The sequence below is a fragment of the Dipodomys spectabilis genome, unplaced genomic scaffold (genome assembly GCF_019054845.1).
Source record: "Dipodomys spectabilis isolate Male_0828 unplaced genomic scaffold, ASM1905484v1 ptg000140l, whole genome shotgun sequence".
In the NCBI taxonomy this organism is placed as follows: Eukaryota; Metazoa; Chordata; class Mammalia; order Rodentia; family Heteromyidae; genus Dipodomys; species Dipodomys spectabilis.
The window spans coordinates 28,071,766-28,091,034 of record NW_024870817.1 but is presented as its reverse complement, the minus strand read 5'-3'; the positions used below and the strand labels follow the sequence as shown (position 1 = coordinate 28,091,034).

Genomic DNA, 19,269 nt, shown 5'->3' with positions numbered 1-19,269 from the left:
GTACAGTTGACTGAACACTGAGTCAGGATGAATCAGCCTTCCCAGCATGGCTAACATTTCTTACTCACTTCCTTTAATTAATAATTAGCTCCCATGTTCTTTGTGTTTCTTTTCAGTTAATATTCTTTTTAGACTGGTAATGGGGCTTGAACTCAGGGCCTAGAGGCTGTCCTTTAGCTTCTTTGCACAAAGCTGGTATTCTGCTACTTGAGCCATACCTCCACTTCCAACTTTTTGCTGGTTAACTGCAGTATATACTCTTCTCTCCTACTTAGCAGTCTCTGATGCGTCCTTGTGACAGATATTTGTTAATTAATATCTGTCCCTTCATTTTGCTCAGAGCTCCACAGGAGATGGTGTAGGAGCAGTCTCATTAATTCCTTTTGCTTACTGTTACAAACCTCAGAATTTGACAAAGTACCAAATTCCACCGTCAGATGGTTTGTATTTGTAAAATGAACACATGAAGTATACATATTTTTAACTCAGCCAACTGAATTATCTTCTCCTATAAATACCAAAGAACTTTATACAAAACCACTTCTTAGTTCTGCACGTTGGCCTGGCTAATGTTAGCATAATGTGCATAATCTTTGTGCTAACTTTTCACAAAAACCATCTTTTGGGCTTCACACTCTTTTTTTTTTTTTTTAATGTTGGTTGTGGGCTTGAACTCTGGGCCTGGGTGCTGTCCCTCAGCTCTTCGGCTCTGGGCTTGAACTCTGGGCCTGGGTGCTGTCCCTCAGCTCTTCGGCTCAAGGCTAGCACTCTACCACTTGAGCCACAGTGCTACTTCTGGCTTTCGGAGTGGTTATTGGAGATAAGAGTCTCACGGACTTTCCTGCCTGGGCTGGCTTTGAACCATGATCCTCTGATCTCAGCCTCCTGAGTAGCTGGAATTACAGGCATGAGCCACTGTTGCCTGGCTGGGCCTCACACTCTTGACTGGCTTTTTTGCTCAAGGTTGACACTTGAGCAAAATACATTTCCACTATTGATGCAAACCATTTAAAAAATTATTTTAATAGCCCTTTTTACTACAGATTGGTATTATTACATAACAGAATATCAAATATAAGAGGGACTTAGAAATAAGGTTCAGAAAATGCCAATGCTCATAAATGCTGAGTAATTTGTCCACAACAGTACAGATCTACTTAGCAGAACTGGAATAAGAGCTGAGATTTCCTGTCTCCCCCCCACAACCCTACTCCCTAAAAGCTCTGTCCTTTGCTCTCAAGAGACTAGATGTTTATCATTGCTCTTCTCAAAGTCTCTACAACTGAGTGACAGTTTGTAAATAAACACTTTGCGATACTTTAAAGTTTTCTCACAAAACAGTAATGTAAGCAATGACGGACAAGATTTTTTACCTGGCTTTTTTAAACCTAAGTAATAGCAGTAATTCTTCCAGCCACCACTCAGCATTCACAGCCACCCTGCTTGGCTTGTGTTCTCAGACTGATCCTGAAGCTCTTTATCACAATCCTCCTTATCTCTATGGCTAAAAGATAACTACATTCCTTCTTTCTCAAGTGTCAGTTGCAGGGGGGGGGGGTGGGGGGGAGAAGCCTTTTTAGAAAGTTAGAATTCTCAAAATCTACCCCTTCAATTAAACTCTTTGAAGTCTATTTTTTTTTTTCACTCCACGAAAGTTTAGTTTGCTTTCAGTTTTCTTTGTTTTTCTGGTCTGTCGGCCATAAGGCTTGAACTCAGGGCCTGGGTGCTGTCCCTGAGCTTTTGTGCTCAAGGCTACCACTTTGGGCCACAGCTCCACTTTCTGTTTTCTGGTGGTTAATTGGAAGAAGAGACTCAGACTTTCCTGCCCAGACTAGCTTTTAACTGTGATCCTCAGATCTTAGCCTCCTCAGTAGCTACGATTATAGACTTACAGACGTGAGCCACCAGCACCCAGCTTAGGGTAATGTGGGTTGTTGTTGTTTTGTTTTGTTTTTCATTTGTTGCTTGTTTGTGGTTGGTTGTGGAGCTTGAATTCAGGGTCTGGGTACTGTCTGGGAGTCCTTTTGCTCAAGGCTAGCACTCTACCACTTGGAGCCACAGCTCCACTTCCAGTTTTGGGGGATAGCTACTTGGAGATAAGAGCCTCCTGTGGACTTTTCAGCCCAGGCTGGCTTTGAATCATGATCGTCAGATCTCAGACTACTGAGTAGTGAGAATTACAGGTATGAGCCACTGGTGCCCAGCTTGTTTTTCTTTTTCTTTTTCTTTTTTAATCTTTTCTTTTTAAATCATAAATTAGAACTTTTTATTTTTTGACAAATAGTTTCCAATTTTTTATGAGTCTGCTTCCTGAACATAGAAAATATATTTGCCAGTAAAGCACTCCAGCAATAGAAAATTTCTAGCTGATGATAGAACTGTATTTCTTGATGACCCCGGGAATGAATTAATTTGCCAAATTATTTCATTATATTTATATGCTGGAATGTTATTCCAAAGGCTCTAAATAATCTCTATTCTATGTCTAAAATAAAGCAAAATAAGATAGAGTAAAATAATAGGCATAACTAATACATAATGTAATGCTTCTTTCAAAAGCAAACACTGACCTCATGGTTAATGTGTTAAAATAACCCAAACTAACATTATTTATAAAAAGAAGGCTATTATTGGAGTATAGACAGAACACACTAAGAAAAGCAATGGAGAGGAGAAAAGTAGTGCACAATAGCTACAAAGAGCTACAAAACTTTTGCCTATTCCTAGGATTTAAAGATACATTGGATAATATTTTTAAAAAATAAGCTTTTGAGTTAATTTCACTTCTCAATTTTTACATATTCTCTCACTCTCTCTCTCTCTCTGGTTGGCCGTGGGGCCTCGGCACTGTCCCTCAGCTCTTCAGCTCAAGGCTAGCGCTCTATCACTTGAGCCACAGCGCCACTTCTGGCTTTTTCTGCTTATGTGGTGCTGAGGAATCAAACCTAAGACCTCATGCATGCAAGACAAGCGCTCTACCACTGATCCACCATCCCAGCCCATTTTTCTCTCTTTTTAAAAAATTACCGTACATAATTGTGCAAAGGGGGTTCAATTCAACATGTCAGTTTGTGAGGGCAGTGCCTCTTCATCAGATCACCCCTTTCCCTTCTTGTTTGGATTTTTGTGTTTATTAATTTATTAATAAAGGTAGATGATTCACTGGGGACGTCAATTTTTTTTTGGCAGTCGTGGGGCTTGAACTCTGGGCTTGCGTGCTGTCCCTGAGATCTTCAGCTCAAGGTGAGCGTCAATTACTTAAAATATTATGTTTAGCCAGGTGAACAGTTGTAGTCCCAACATTCAACAAGGAGACTGAAAGCTTGAGACCAACCTGAACTGCACAGAAAGTTCTAGAGGAATCTAAGCTACATAGCAAGTCCCTGTCTCAAAAACAACTCGCTTAAAAAAAATGTTTTTCGGCTGGGAAGGTGGCTCAGTGGTAGAGCGCTTGCCTTGCATGCATGAGGCCCTGGGTTCGATTCCTCAGCACCACATAAGCAAAAAGAAAAAAGCCAGAAGTGGCGCTGTGGCTCAAGTGGTAGAGAACTAGCCTTGAGCTGAAGAGCTGAGGAACAGCGCCCAGGCCCAGAGTTCAGGCCCTACGACTGGACCCAAAAAAAAAAAAAAAATGTTTTTCATAGACAAGTGGAAATAGGAAGCAGAACAGAAAAACAGTTGGGACTTAGTGAAAGGTATCTGTTATACAAGGACAATGTAAACATGGTAAAATATTCTTCAAAGTGTTACCTGGAAGATTTCCATGTTCTCTTCCCCATACTCCTTTTTCCTTATAGACATTTGAGGTTCTTCTGCACTAGAACCAATGGAGATAGCCTTTGTTCTATATGGAAATACCATTTTATTAGTATTGAGATGGCCATCAGTCGGCTACCTCAACATAAATGTTTTGCACACTGATGTTTCAGTAATGAGCACCTGCCACGCAGCTTATCTACGGAGTAATTACCTCGAGGCTTCATAATGAGGACCTTGAGGTACAAGGAAAAGGCCTTCCTCCCGCATCACCCAGAGGGCACTCACAGGGATTGCTCTGACTGCATTCCAAGTCAGGGAGAGGGGAGCGAAGAGAGGGGGCATTCTCCTCTCCGATGAGAGAGTGACTTTCTTGGCTTGTGCTTCAAATAAATGCCAATGTTTGTTTAAACAGTACAATTTCACGGTTGCTTCCTAGCCCTCTGGCCAAGAACAATTAAGAATGTGTTATCTCTTTAAAAAAAAATTCTCAGGGCTTGGGATATGCCTCAATTGGCAAAGTATATGCCTGGCAAACACAAGGCACTGGGTTCAAACCCCAGTATTATCCTCCCTCCCCAAAATACCTTCCCTTTGAAAATATGTCAGATGGAGAGAGAATCATGGGTTTGGTTTGGTTTTGCTTTGCTTGTTTTTAATACTGGTAGACTAGGTTTTGAAATCAGGGCCCTACATGCCTCTTACTTTCTGCTCTAGGCGGGTGCTCTCTACCACTGGAGACACACCTTCATTTCTGCTTTTTTTTTTTTTTTTTTTTTGGTGGGTAGTGGAGCCTGAACTCTGGGCCTGGGCGCTGTCCCTCAGCTCTTCAGCTCAAGGCTAGCGCTCTACCACTTGAGCCACAGCGCCATTTCTTGCTTTTTCTACTTATGTGGTACCTCATGCATACAAGACCAGCACTCTACCACTGAGCCACCTTCCCAGCCCCCACTTTGGCCTTTTTACTGGTTAATTTGGAGGCAAGAGTCACAGACTTTTCTTCCTGGGCTAGATTCCAACTGACATCCTTAGATCTCCTCGGATCCTTCTGGGTAGCTAGGTGGCAAGAGACACGAGCACCTGGCTGGAATAATAGATTTCTTTTTTTTTTTTTCCATATCTTGGAATTCATTCCAATTAGTACCAATTTAAGAATAATAGATTCCTAAGGTCATGTTTTCTATAAGTAGTGTAAGTAAAGCTTAGGTCAATATACAAACTTTGTTTAGGAATTCTAAACTAATTCCAAATAAACCTGAGATATCTGTTTAAAAGAAATGACTGTTCCTTTGGGCTTTAAACTTGGAAAACTAATAATTCCACAAAATTTATTGGAAATCCCCTACTAACCAAACTCTTTGATGATTTGTCACTATACAGATATTGTTATTCATGATATGATACATAAATCATTCCTTTCAAAGTTTGATATGCTCTAAAATTTAAACACAACTAGATTGTAATGAATAAATTTATTTATTGCAAAACATGATCATTAGAGAAATGGGGAAAATTGAAGTAACTATCTTAAAGATATTGGATACCAGCTGGGTGCTGGTGGCTTATGTCTGTAATCCTAGCTACTCAGGAGGCTGAGATCTAAGGATCATGGTTCAAAGCCAGCCCAGGCAGGAAAATCCATGAGACTCTTATCTCCAATTAACTACCAGAAAGCTGGAAGTGGTGCTGTGGCTCAAAGTGGTAGAATGTTAGCCTTAAACAAAAAGAGCTCAAGAACAGGCCCCAAGTTCAAGCTCCACAACTGACCAAAAAAAAAAAAAAAAGAGAGAAAGAGAGAAAAAAAGAAACAAACAAAGATATTAGATAGCAACAATAAAATATAAGATGCATTACCATAAAAGTCACTTTTCCTTCTGGATAATTATAGTTTGCTGATAATGATCACCTGCATGCAAGTTGTATGCTGTCAGTAACAATTTTATTTGAGCATTGCTTCCCAAGGGCATTCATGTCTGCATGTAGCGACTTGTCAAATTACACTGTACTAATTGATGGTTCACAGGACAAGATATGCATAGTTGATCAAGCCTATTAAGATGCAGGCCATTCTCAATCCTCTCTGACAAACAACATGCCTGGGACTTCTAACACACTCAGAACTCATGAGGTTCTCTCTTCCTCCAAAAAGCTGTAAAAATAGTTAATTGGAGGCTCAGAACATGAGCAAACTTCAACCTGCATGCACTCATCTTAGTGGAGGAAAATATGAAGCTATTTCCCATTTGGCATGGTATCATTAGAATACCCATGAATTTGACTTTTTAAAATACTTTCCATGCAGGTGTTTGGTGTTGTGCAAACATGATGAAGTTCTGTCTTGCTTAGTTTGTTTGCATGGTAAAGACAGATGGGAAAATCTGAAGGCCAAGAATCGCCAGACTGGAAAGCCAATCTCAATACCACAGGACATAGAACTCCTCTAAAACTGAAAATCCTAGTAGACAGGACAGAATGAAAGAAAATTATTTAATTGACATTTAAAAACCTATTTTAAAAGTAACTGAAGTAGGACAAGTTCTTGTCTACATTTCTATTGTGGGGCAATTTAGTGAAAAATTTTAGAATTGTGGAACACAAATCCTCTCCCAAACCTGGCTCCATAGAAAGAGGGTGGTGGAAATGACTGTCAAAAGTTATACTTCAGGGGCTGGGAAGGTGGCTCAGTGGTAGAGCGCTTGCCTTGCATGCCTGAGGTCCTGGGTTCGATCTCTCAGCACCACATAACCAAAAAGAAAAAAAGCCGGAAGTGGCGCTGTGGCTCAAGTGGTAGAGCACTAGCCTTGAGCTGAAGAGCTGAGGGACAGCGCCCAGGCCCAGAGTTCAGGCCCCACGACCGACGACGACGACAACAAGAAGAACAAAAAATGCTTAACAAGAAGTACACAGGTAGCTCAAGTGATACAGTACCAATCTTGAGTGAAAAAGCCAAGCAAGAACAAAAGGCCCTGAGTTCAAACCCCAGTACCAGCACACACACAAATAAACAAGTTTTTGCAATATACTTTATGCCTCCACAAAAATCAAGTACGCCACACAGTACAACATATTTTTCCATGACCAACAATCTATAATGCTTTGCAGAGCTAATGGGCAGCAGAATAAAGTTTACATGCCCTGATCTGGTAAAAGTCTCTTTACTTTCCAGGGAAGAACTGATACCAACTCCTCGTGGAGCTCTGAGAGTCACCGCGTGAGTCAGGTTGCCAGAATTCTCCAGAGAAGAACAAGTCCTGGCGAGCCACTCATAGCTGTCACTCGCTTCTCCTGACAAAGGAAGAGCTGAGTCAGGTGCCCCCAAAGTGCCCACCCTATCCTCGGAGCAGTGAATCAATTATTTCAAATTAATTTCCTTAGAACCTTATGCTTGTACACTCTCTCCCTAGTGTCTTTCTAGTCTGCCAATGGACAAATTTCCAGCACTCAAAGAGGAAGGCAATCATGAAATTAAGCAGATACATTCCAGTTCGGCAGCTCTGTTCTCACAGGAGATGAACTGTTAAAACATCTACTCAATCAAACAGCTCGGTTTAAGTTATCTTCAAGCTAACGAATACTGTGATTTACTTTAGATTCAAAATTCCCAGGTCATACATATAATTTAATGAATTAGGATTTGTTAGACATGACCCAATTTATATAGATACTATGTATCAGTGCACATTATATGCACATATAATTTTGCAATATCCCCGAAGACAATTGGCAGAGATTCCCTTACAGGTTTCTAGTTTATGTATCCTTTTTTAAAATTTTTAAAATCTTTATTGTAAAGATGATGAATGAGGGGTTACAGTCACATAAGTAAGGTAATGAGTACATCTCTTTTTAAACAGTTACCCCCTCCCTCCCTTTCTCCCGCTTACCCCTCCCTACTCCCCTCCCCCCCAACCCCAAGTTGTATAATTCATTTTCAACATAATGTCAAGTGCGTATCATTGTTGCATTAGATTAGATTTGTATTGCTGTTTCTGTGATTCCCTTTCCCTTCCATGGATCAGATAAACATATATACATAGCTAAGATATGGAACCGACCCAGATGCCCCTCAGTAGCTAGATGGATCAAGAAGATGTGGTATATATACACAATGGAGTTCTATGCTTCCATCAGAAAGAATGACATTGCCCCATTCATAAGGAAAAGGAAAGACCTGGAAAAAATTATATTAAATGAAGTAAGCCACACCAAAAGAAGAGTAGGTTGCATGGTTTCCCTCGTTTGTAATAACTAGAATGTGTCTATGTTATTTTTAACAGGGACAATAGCCCAATTGCTAAGTGCATAAGACTATATATAATGAAGTGTATTCACATGAACTCCAAGAATTGGAAACAAGTGGTTCTTCTTATGTCCTGTACGCACTTATTTCTATTTTTACTGTTTTGGTTTTCTGTACCCTGTATGTATCCTTTAGATTAACTTAGTTATCTTACTTAAGAACTTACTTGTAAACAACTCTTAGCTCAAGATTTGTTTACAAGTTTTGTTATGACTCAGAGAGCTAGAAACCAGATTATACCTTGCTGTAGAACAAAAACTGAGTGATAACATCACCTTCTAAAAAGATATACCATTACATGAAAGATTATCTTCTTTTCAGTGGATTAGAATATAAAGTTCTCTCACTCCCTCCTGCCCTCCCTTTGCTTCCCTCCCTTTCCCCTCTCTCTCCCCCTCTACCCCACCCCAAACTAATTATAATCATTTAAGCATCTTCTGGAGCTCATGGGATTTCACACTAATCACCTCTTTGTATTGAATTTCACTGTCAAAAACTGCCAAAACCTCTTAATATTTCCACTAAGAAACTGTTTAGAATTCTAGATAAGAGAGTAGTTGCTCCATCATCTCTAAATGGGCAAGTGAAAAAGGGAAGAATCCCTAACTATGCTAATTGATGGTTCACAGGACAAGATAAGCAAAGTTGATCTTACCTGTTAAAATTCAGGCCATTCTTAATCCTCTATGACAAACAGTGTGCCTCAGATTCAACCTACAGATAATTCCCAGAACTCAGAAGGTTCTTCATTCAGCCAGAGTTGTGAATAAATCGTTCATTTGAGGCCACAAAATTTATTCCATCTTAAATTTAATTTGAACATCCCCCAAAGTGACGTTTTAGAAACCAAAAAGCAATATGGGTGTGGAGCATGTCCTGGGTGGACAGAGATGTCTATGTGAAAGTGTGTCCTGGCTTAGGGCACAGCTAGTCCTTCCTCACACTAGCCCTGTGAGAGACACACGGGACTCTGTGAATTTAAACCAGGATATCTGCAGTGGTTCTTCTACTCAAAGCTGAATTGAAAACCTCCTTTATTAAAAAAAAAAAAAAAGACTGGAGCCAGGCACTGGCAGTTCACACCTGCAATCCTACTCAGGAGGCTGAGATCTGAGGATCAAGGTTTGAAGCCAGCCTGGGCAGAAAGGGCCATGTGACTCTTACCTCCAATTAGCCACCAAAAAGACAGAAGTGGAGCTGTGGCTCAAGTGGCAGAGAACCAATCTTGAGGGAAAAAGGCAACTACAGCACAAGGTCCTGAGTTCAACTCCCTGGCTTAACAGCAAAGTGCAAGTGTAGGAAACATTCCTCTACAACAAAGGCAGCTCTTGGGATGACCTATCTTATCTTAGACACCCCTACCCCAAAAAACATTTGGGCTACTCCGTAGGCAACCTCAGTCTGAGTCTTTTAAAGTTTGCATTCCTTACGCATTGTGTATTCATTTATAATTTCCTACTTCTATTTTCAAGTCAGGTACAGATTCTCTTGTGCATTTTCTATGGGCATTTATTTTGCCAGTCCTAACTGTAGACAATCCTTTAACCCACATTGAAGACTTTATTAAAATCATATTGTTATCCTGTACTGATGGCAATTTCCCTAGCCCTAGGGGTCCATGTGTGTGTATGTGTATGTGTGTGTGCACACGTGCGTGAACACACACATGTACACATGCACCAGTCCTGGGGCTTGAACTCAGGGCCTGAGAGCTGTCTTTTGCTCAAGGCTAGTGCTCAACCACTTGAGCCACGGTTCTACTTGCAGCTTTTTAGTAGTTTATTGGAGGTAAGAGTTTCATGGATTTTCCTTCCCCGGGGTGGGCTTTGAACCTCAATCCTCAGAGTTCAGCTTCCTGAGTAGCTAAAGTTACAGGCATGAGCCACTAGCGCCTGGCCCTGTGGTCCATTTTAAAGCATAAATTCCCCATGGGCCTTTCTTGTAACTTCACAGTCCTCTGGGACCATGGGAATCTGACTTCACATATAACAGAAATTACTCTTAGACAACAGTGAGAAGACAAAAGGGTAAGCTCCAGCATATGATGGCTGGGGATACTTGATGGTTACCTTGGTAACATTTAGTTAGTCCTGGTCTGCTATTGGGGGTGGGGTGCTGGTACCTGGGTAACCTTTGTCCATGGTCAGACAATCAATTATGCAGTGCTTATGTAATTCCCAGTCTCACCTCTTCGGAAGTCTCACTTCTTCGGAAGTTTGAGTAAATCTCTCTCTCCTCTTTCTCTGTCTTTCACACCCATGCACGCACACACACAACTTTGTAAGTTAAGAAGATACTCTCTGCTAAACAAGCACAATGTGTTTTAAAACTCTTAATGATATATTTTCCAAACTAAGTTCTGAAAGGCAGAGATGCCTTACTTGTCCATATAACCCTATGTTTCCTTGCTTATTAATAAGCACTCAAAAATCTTGTGCAAACAAGGAATCACTTCATTTTTGCTTTATTCATCATCTTCCACCAATATCTCTAGCATAATTTCTAGCAGGCTGCCATGAAAGCTGAACCAGCCCTAGAAAGAAGATCCAGAAGAAGGAGCTACATAGCCCAGAAATGGGCTGTCTCATGGGTTGTTGTCCCTGCACACTTAAAAACTCTACTGGAAAAAAACAAAAAACAAAAAACCCAGGAGTGCTTTGGTCTCTGAAAGTGAAGACAAAAGCACTGACATTCAGTGGAAATGGTGTCCTTGGTGAGCAGGGCTAGGGGCTGGGTTGGACCACACTTAATGGGTACAGGAAGGAGGGAGGGGAGGGGAAGGGGAGGAGGGAGGGTAATGGAGGGGTTATTGATTTGACATTCCCTAAAATGGCTCCTGAGCCCAGGCAGCCAATTTCCTGCTACCTTCCTGCCCGTGCTTGTCCATCTGGAGTTCCACAGTGCCCATTATGAACTGCTTGAATGCCATTACCATCGGCAGACTAAAACATCCTTGCTACTCAAAGAAAAAAAGAAAGAATAAGAAAGAAGATTAAATGGGTATTTCTAGCGTGACCTGAATGAGCCATCGTTAGCTACGCTGGGCTGCAGAACAAAATAAGGAAACACTACTTTTTTTTTTCTTTTTCCTTTTCATTAGCCACACCTACACCAAGAAAAAAAAAATCCATATATGAGAATGTGGATTAAAAGAATTGCCCCAAATCTCAAAGTTGAGCAAGTTGTAATTCTCAGGGGAATTATGCCCTGTGTCGATTCAGAGAAGACTCCAGATCTCCTCCTTAGAAGGTTTAGCTCTTTGATTATTTCAAAGAGATACCCACCAGCAACATGAATGGAAGCTGATGTGGGATCAGGCTGTACCCCCTGCCACCCAGCCAGGCAGGCTCAGGGCAGGGGGCAAGTAGGAGAAAGGCTAGAGATTTGCATTAAAATAAGTCTCTTTCCCAGGCAGGCAGCATTGACCTCCATGGATATTAAATAGAGGTCGGGTTACTTCAACGTAAATCCAGCTCTCTGACATTTTCTTCTAATCCCAGGATTTCTTCCATCACCTCACACACCATGAAAAAGATGAGTCATGTGGACAGGGGCAAGAACTAGGACCTGGGTGTTTGCACCTGTGACAGAGAAAATACACAGGAGACAGCATCCACTTTCTTTCAGTTCCCTGAGTTGTTAGATCAGCCCCTCCAATGCAAATGGAACTTATGCTTGCAGGTTTTATTGTTCAAAACTAAGGAGCAAGGCTGAAAATACATCTATTACTCCCAGTCATTCATCAAGTAATGTATTCTAGGCACATATAATTAAGGCATAATTCTCCACGATGACAAAATATACATGCCTAGACCGAGAAAGATGGCTAAAAATATTCTAACACCTTCTCTTGGAGCATTTCACCATTTTCTTCTCACGCTACTGGCAAATATTAGTTGTTGAAACCTCATTAATGTCTAAGGGAGTAGGGCTCACATGACTGAAATTCAAAGGGCTACTGTTAATTCTCTATCAAAAAGCAATCTCTGGGAAGGATATTTTTACCAGTCTCTCAGCATGAATCTAAAGATGCTTAGCTGTGGTTTGTTTATCTTCTATGGACAGAAAAGGCACAGATTCTTAAACAAAACTACCTCTGTGTGTGTGTGTGTGTGTGTGTGTGTGTGTGTGTGTGTGTGTGTGTGTGTGTGTGTGTGTGCGTGTGTGAAGTCAATCACATCCCATGGAGGTCTGGTGAATGTAATCTCAGAGTTATAAAACTAGTGTGTGGGGGTGTGTGACCATGACTATGACTCTGACAACGTGTCACTATCTTCTCTCTTCTCTCTCCACAGTTGTGTCTGTTTGTCTATCTCTGTCTCTCTTTCTCTTCTTTTCTCTCTCTGTCCGTCTCCTTCTCTCTCCTGTTCTGTCTCTCTTCTTCTTTTTCTCCTGTCTCACTCTATAATCCAAGGTCCTACTATTTATTCAGCTAAGAAACCACAGGAAACGGTTGAGTCTTAAAACTGGCAATATCTACAGTTGACTTTAATCTATTAGTCACTGGTTGACTGGAAGGAACAGAAGAGAAATCTGAGTGGGGGAGTGGAGTGGAGGATGCTCACAGGGATGGACTATCAGAGAGAAAGACAGCTAGGCTCCACACTCCAGCATCCTTGCATGGGTCCCAATAGGATCATTGTACAGAGCCTACAACCCTGCTTGACCCTGCTCTTCCAGCCCACCAGAACAGTGTTCTCATCCCAAGTACCTTACTAAACCCAGCTGTAGAACATAGCTGTCCCTACACCTGGCTAGAAGCCCTGAGCCTTCTGAGAATGCCAAAAGCAACTGTTTTCTCTGAGAAGCATCTTTAATACAAATTTGAGAACATCACAAGGAAGCCAGCCAAATATCTAAACAGCTAACAAATATCTATCTCACATAGATGATAGTAATCACCAAGTGCACATCAACTAGCTTTGGAACAAAGGCGATAATAAGAATTTGCATTTCATTTACCATGTGATAAGCATCATTTTGACTTTTGACATATGTTAATTGTTTTTAATCTGCAGGAAAACTCTGTGGGATACAAATAATCTTTCCCTTCTACAGACAAGAAAACTGAGGTGCAAGACAGCGACTAAGTACCTTCTCTCTCCTAAGAATATAGTACAAGTAGCGACTATGTTTGTCTCAATTACTGTGTCCTCACCTACTGTGCCCAGCAGTGCCTGGCACTTTGCAGGTGCCATTTAAATATTTTCTTAAATCGATTTTTTTTTTTTGTTGGTCATGGGGCCTGAACTCAGGGCTTGGGCGCTGTCCCTCAGCTCTTCAGCTCAAGGCTAGCACTCTACTACTTGAGCCACAGCACCACTTCTGGTTTTTTCTGTTTATGTGCTGCTGAGGAATTGAACTCAGGGCCTCATGCATGCAAGGCAAGCGCTCTACCACTGAGCCACTTTCCTAGCCCCTGAAATATTTTAAAATTGATTATATCAATGGCTTTATTTTTTTTAACAGAACCATCATTCATCTTATTCCTTGCCTCTAAATTGACAAGATTCTTCAAACACTACATGTAGTGGTTCAGCTAATTCCACATTAGGGGACCTGAGGATTAAAAGGTTACTGTTATAGAATTCCAAGTAGGGAAGAGACCTCTGGTCTTAGACCTAAAAACCTAAAGGTTTCCTTGGTCCCAATGTGAAGATCATCTTAAGATCCTTATACACCCTTTGTATTCTTGCCCTCTAACATGTTTCTCAAACAACTTACTTAAAAGTGGATCTGACCTGTGCTTTTACCTGATTGAGCATATGAGGATTTTAAAGCATTTTGGATTGGGATTTTTCAAATTGGAGATGATAACTGGTAAAGTCTATATAAATATTCTAACACCCAATAACTGCAAAGGCTGGGGCTTTTTGGACACAAGAATTTCACATAAAGAATATTCACACTGGGGGCTGGGAAGGTGGCTCAGTGGTAGAGCACTTGCCTTGCATGCCTGAGGCCCTGGATTTGATTCCTCAGCACCACATAAGCAAAAAGAAAAAAGCCGGAAGTGGCGCTGTGCCTCAAGTGGTAGAGCGCTAGCCTTGAGCTGAAGAGCTGAGGGACAGCGCCCAGGCCCAGAGTTCAGGCCCCACTACCGGACCCCCCCCCCCAAAAAAAAAGAATATTCACACTGGGGCTGGGAAGTTGGCTTAGTGGTAGAGTGCTTGCCTTGCATGCATGAGGTCCTGGGGTCAATTCCTCAGCAAAACATAAGCAGAAAAAGCTGGAAGTAGTTCTTTGGCTCAAGTGGTAAAGTGCTAGCCTTGAGCTAAAGAGCTGAGGGACAGCGCCCAGGCCCAGAGTTCAGGCCCCATGACCAACAACAACAACAAATAGAATATTCACACTGTAGCACAGTCATGCTCCTCACAAAGGAACAATCACTGCCACAGCTCCATTCTTGATGTGTAGTTCCCAGAAGAATGCTGGGACCTATGTGGGCTTGAGAGGGACAGTCTAACATCAGCCCTCTCTGCAGTGGGCAAGGACACTAAGGGTGCTGATCATCCAGACACCCATCCCTAAGCACAGCATCAACCACATCACTGATGGTACTAGGTTCTTTCTGGTGGCCGGTTCTTACTACTAGTGACAGCAGGAGAAAAGGGAGAACACGGTACAGTAGCCCAAAGTGGCAATTGGGAGGATTGATCCTCCTAGTCCACAGAATAGTACTAGTTAGGTCCTTAGTCGAAAAGCGATAATTCTCACCAGTTTTTGAAGGCTTTCCTTTTGTAATACACAGTTGTCATTGTAAAAGACACTCCAAATATGAACGAACATGATTCATTTACAAAAGCAAGAAAGAAAAAAAATCAGTCTTACAAACCAGCATAGTAGCCAGAACAACCTACTGAGAAAGGACAAAAGCTTGGCTTTTACATGTTGAAATAAACACACTTGTTGGCAAAGAGTGCCTCTCTTACTTTTTTGTGTGTGTGGGGAAAAGTTACAGAGATTTTGTAAGACACCAAAATACAACACAATAACAAAAGAAACCTCTATATACTGTACCTTCTTTCAGTAGAGCATGGGCTGCCTGAGAGCCTCTGGATCATTCTGTATGGGGGAGGGGGAGGTTGACTTTGACTCTGTGACAATTTCACTATGCTCTCTCTTTCTCCACAGTTGTGTCTGACTGTCTCTGTCTGAGTCTCTCTTTCTCTTTTCTCTCTCCTATCTGTCTGTCTCCTTCTCTCCTGTTCTGTCTCTCTTCTTTTTCTCTTGTCTCTCCTTATATGTCTGTCTCTCTACAAGTCTTCATTGCTCTTCTCTCTCCTCTCTGTCTTTCTCTTGCCCATTCTCATTCTCTCTTTCTTGTTCAATGCAGTCACTTAAAAGCTGATTTTTTCATAGGACTTTGCAGCAAATTTAACTTTAAATGAGCAATTTTTGCTAAGTTTTCCTAAATACATCCACTCAGATCCATACTTTAAAGCTACAATTCATTTGAATAATGGAAATGTATAGCAAGAATGGTGTGCAGTCCTCTTGGCATATGACTGCAACCAAGTATGAGTCATGAGTCATGAAGAATCAACCATACATGTGGTTTCAAATCTTAGTTGATACCGGCTAATAGATCTAATAGAATCTAATCACCCAAAATATTGTGTGAACCTCATTCCTGATGCTCTGCTGATACCAATAAAATTAGTACTCATAGAACAAGAAAATATAAACAGAAAATAATTTCTGCATCAAATTCCACTGATAGAAAATAAAACACAAAATAGTATCAATGGCAAACTTTTAAGAAATACATCTTGAGTCTGAAGAGTTAATAAGCCAAATACTCTATTTAATAATGTCTAAATGTGAACAAAAGGAAGAAATAGGTTGGCATGAATACACGGCCCGCCTCCGAGACGTGGGCAGGACCCATCCCCAGGGAGGCAGGAACACCTTCACCACTGATAAATTTTGTGTCCTTACCTTTAATAATTCTACAGTATTCTTTTTCATCTTTGCAAGAAAAGCTATTGTTACAGTAGTCTGGTATATCAGACTCTTTTCCCACATTAAGTAAGAGAGGTGATCATGCAGTGATGGGCAGAAAGGAGATGAAGACGTTCTTTCATTTGGAAATGTCACAATGATCTAGAAAAGGGAGTTGTGGGATTCTGGCAACATCCAATTTGTATTCATATAGTCACTGAAGTAAAATCAACATTTTAATAGTTTGCAATCCCTTGGCTTGCAAACACTTTTTAACAGTTTGCAATCCCAGTGAAATGGCAACAAAGAAAGAAATACTTTAATTAAGCTTTAAAATTTTTAAACCTTAAAAATTAAGAATGCCCAAAATAGATAACACACAACAATAATGTAGACTCAACTTTCTTAAACTGTGGCCACCTGCTAGCTTAGTTGAGAATAGCAAATACAAAGGCTCCTTTAACAATAAGAGGAAACATATTTTCATGGCCCAGGCAAAGCTTTCCAGGCAGAGACCTTTCCCCAAAACTGTCAAATCCTAAGCTAATACTGAATGGAAGCCTCACCTGGGACATCAGGAGAGAATCTGGCAGAGTGTCGAGATACAAAAAGTTTGAGCTCTTGGTCCAGGTTGCATTCAATCAAGTTTGTGTCCCATGATCGGATTCCTAGGGAAGAAAAGGAAGACAGTTGACAGACATTCAGTCAGTCATTTCCAAGTGGTTTGGAAAAGGTCCCTGAAAGCATTTCTCAGGCTTTACAGGAGGATGTGGGAAATCCTTCTCTGCAGAGCTTGGTAAATCGCAGTGGCTCCCCACAAAATGAGCAGTCTGGGGAGGTCTCTTCATCAGGCCACAAGGGAGGGACAGACGAGCAGTGAGGACAGAACTTATAAAAGTGTAACTGCAGCACTGCTGTTAGAGTGAAGGAAAACAGCTATTAGGAAAATGACAGACTATCTCCTCTAGGAGAGAATAGAATGAATGGGAAAATGGCTAGCTCTTTAACCACTAAGCAGCCATCAGACTATCACCAGCTTTCTTGAAATCCACTAGTAGGTGGCAGGGTGATGTAGAAAGCAGGTGGAGATGCCTTGTGGAGACTGCCACTCAAGCCCAGGCCTCTGTTTGTGGCATGATCTTGTAGTGTACAAGTGGGATTTCTTTTCTAACTCATCTGTTTTTTGGTCTTGGATGTCAGTATAGAATTGGTGTGATCTTTCATAAGTAGGCTGGATCTCAAGATTGGATGCCCAAAGTATCCAGTTAGACACTGTTTTTAGATGACCAGCTTGGCAGGAAATACTTTCATTCATAATTGTTTGTGGTACTGAATTTTCTTTTCTTTTCTTTTCTTTTTTTTGTCAGTTGTGGGGCTTGAATTCTGGGCCTGGGCGCTGTCCTTGCGCTCTTCAGCTCAAGGGGAGCGCTCTACCGCTTAAGCCACAGCGCCACTTCCGGTTTTCTAGTGGTTTACTGGAGATAAGAGTCTCACGGACTTTCCTGCCCGGGCTGGCTTTGAACCTTGATGCTCAGATCTCAGCCTCCTGAGTAGCTAGGATTATAGGTGTGAGCCACTGGCGCCCAGCGGTACTGAATTTCCTTATCATGAAAGAAAGAAATGTGGCAAACTTTTTCTTCTTTTTATTCCTCTATGTGTGTGTGCACACACCCAAATGCATGTGTCAATCCTAGGGCTTGAACTCAGGACCTGGTCGATGTCCTTTACCTTTTTTGCTCAAGGCTAACACTCTACCTTTTGAGCCACAACTTTATTTTGAGCATTTTTCTTCTTTCCTTTTTTTTCTCCCTCCTTCCCTCCCTCCCTCCCTCCCTCCCTCTTCCTTCCTTCCTTCCTTCCCTTCTTTCTTTCTTTCTTTCTTTCTCTCATGTGGGGTTAAGTGGAAATAAGAGTCTCACTAACTATCCTGCCCAGGGTGGCTTTGAATCACAGTCCTTAGATCTCAGCCTCAATTAGCTAGGATTACAGGCATAAGCCACTAGCACTTGGCTAACTTTTTATACTTTATAAAACTTGGATGGAATTGGGAGCCATGAACTTGTTTTCAGATCAGACGTCCTTTCACTAGACTGAAAGGAGTACAGAGGTGAAAGGAATGAGAGAGGTTTCCTGTGCCTAAGCCCTGTTCCCCAGCCTCTTCCTTCCTCCTCCTTCCGCCTCCTCATCCCAAAAGCAATGGCTCAGAGGGAAACCCCAAGAGCATACATGAAAGAGGAAAAGCAAGCCAGGGAAGGCTGAGGAACCTCAGAACTCTGGAGAGTATGTAATTCATATGTACTCATAGTTTCTCCCAAAAATATGGCTATATTGGTAGTATGCATGAATACTTGTACAAAGCATCCTCAATTGCCAGGACAAGTCTCCAAAATAACAAACATTTACTGTCTACCTCCTCATGGCAGGGGGCTGAACCTCAGGGTATAACACTGTAGTGAATTCACCCTAAACAATTAGCCATTTAATTCTTTTTGTTTGTCATTAGTCTGCAATCAGATTTGGGGGAGGTTAAATGACAATGTACTAAACATACCTCTAGGTTAATGAGTATCTGTATTTACCCCCTTTTAAGATTTATTCAACCTTCTTATCTTCCAAAGATGACATATATCATTATATTATATACTATGTATATATTATATTATGCATATATATTATCATGTTATATTATAATACAGTATTATATATTATATATAAAAATGTAATGTTATAATATATAATTATATATTAATATTTATGTGTGGGCATATAGATAGATAGGTAGTTAGATCAAACACAGAGAGAGAAAGAGAGAGAGAGAAAGAGAGGAGAATAAAGATTCTGGCAACTCATTCCACTTCTCACCTAAAATATCCTCAGATCATATACCAAAGGCCTTTTCAACCATAAGGAATATTTTCAAAGAGATATATACTCACTAAATAGAAACAGCAATTTCTCAAAGGAACAATAGGAAGAATTCAGGTATGGAAGAGTTAACATTTCTAAGAAGAGGCTAAATTATAAGGGAGAAAATTTTATGGGTCTCCCTGGAAACATAAATGGCTTCAGTTTGTATTTGTGCTAATGGAGTATTTAAATTTTAACAAGAAAGGCATGTTGAGATCTTGTGGATCTTTTAGTGCAGGAATGATAAATGGGTTCTTTTTGTTTCCTGGAGAGCTTGACAGGTCTGAATTCATTAGAATATTTCACTTCAACATATATACTATATAGTAGCCTGGTGTGAAGAATCATTGAGTTCCTGTCTG

At 41.0% G+C, this 19,269-nt stretch overlaps 1 protein-coding gene across 1 annotated transcript in view; it reads right to left on the bottom strand.

The window, feature by feature from the left end:
• Positions 1-16,663, bottom strand: part of Map1b (microtubule associated protein 1B) — a 92,447-nt gene extending 75,784 nt beyond the window's left edge. Inside the window, exon 1 of the mRNA XM_042690680.1 lies at positions 16,567-16,663. The gene's annotated coding sequence lies outside the window, so the exon portion shown is untranslated. The remainder of the gene's footprint in view (positions 1-16,566) is intronic.
• Between the last annotated feature and the right edge of the window lie 2,606 nt (positions 16,664-19,269).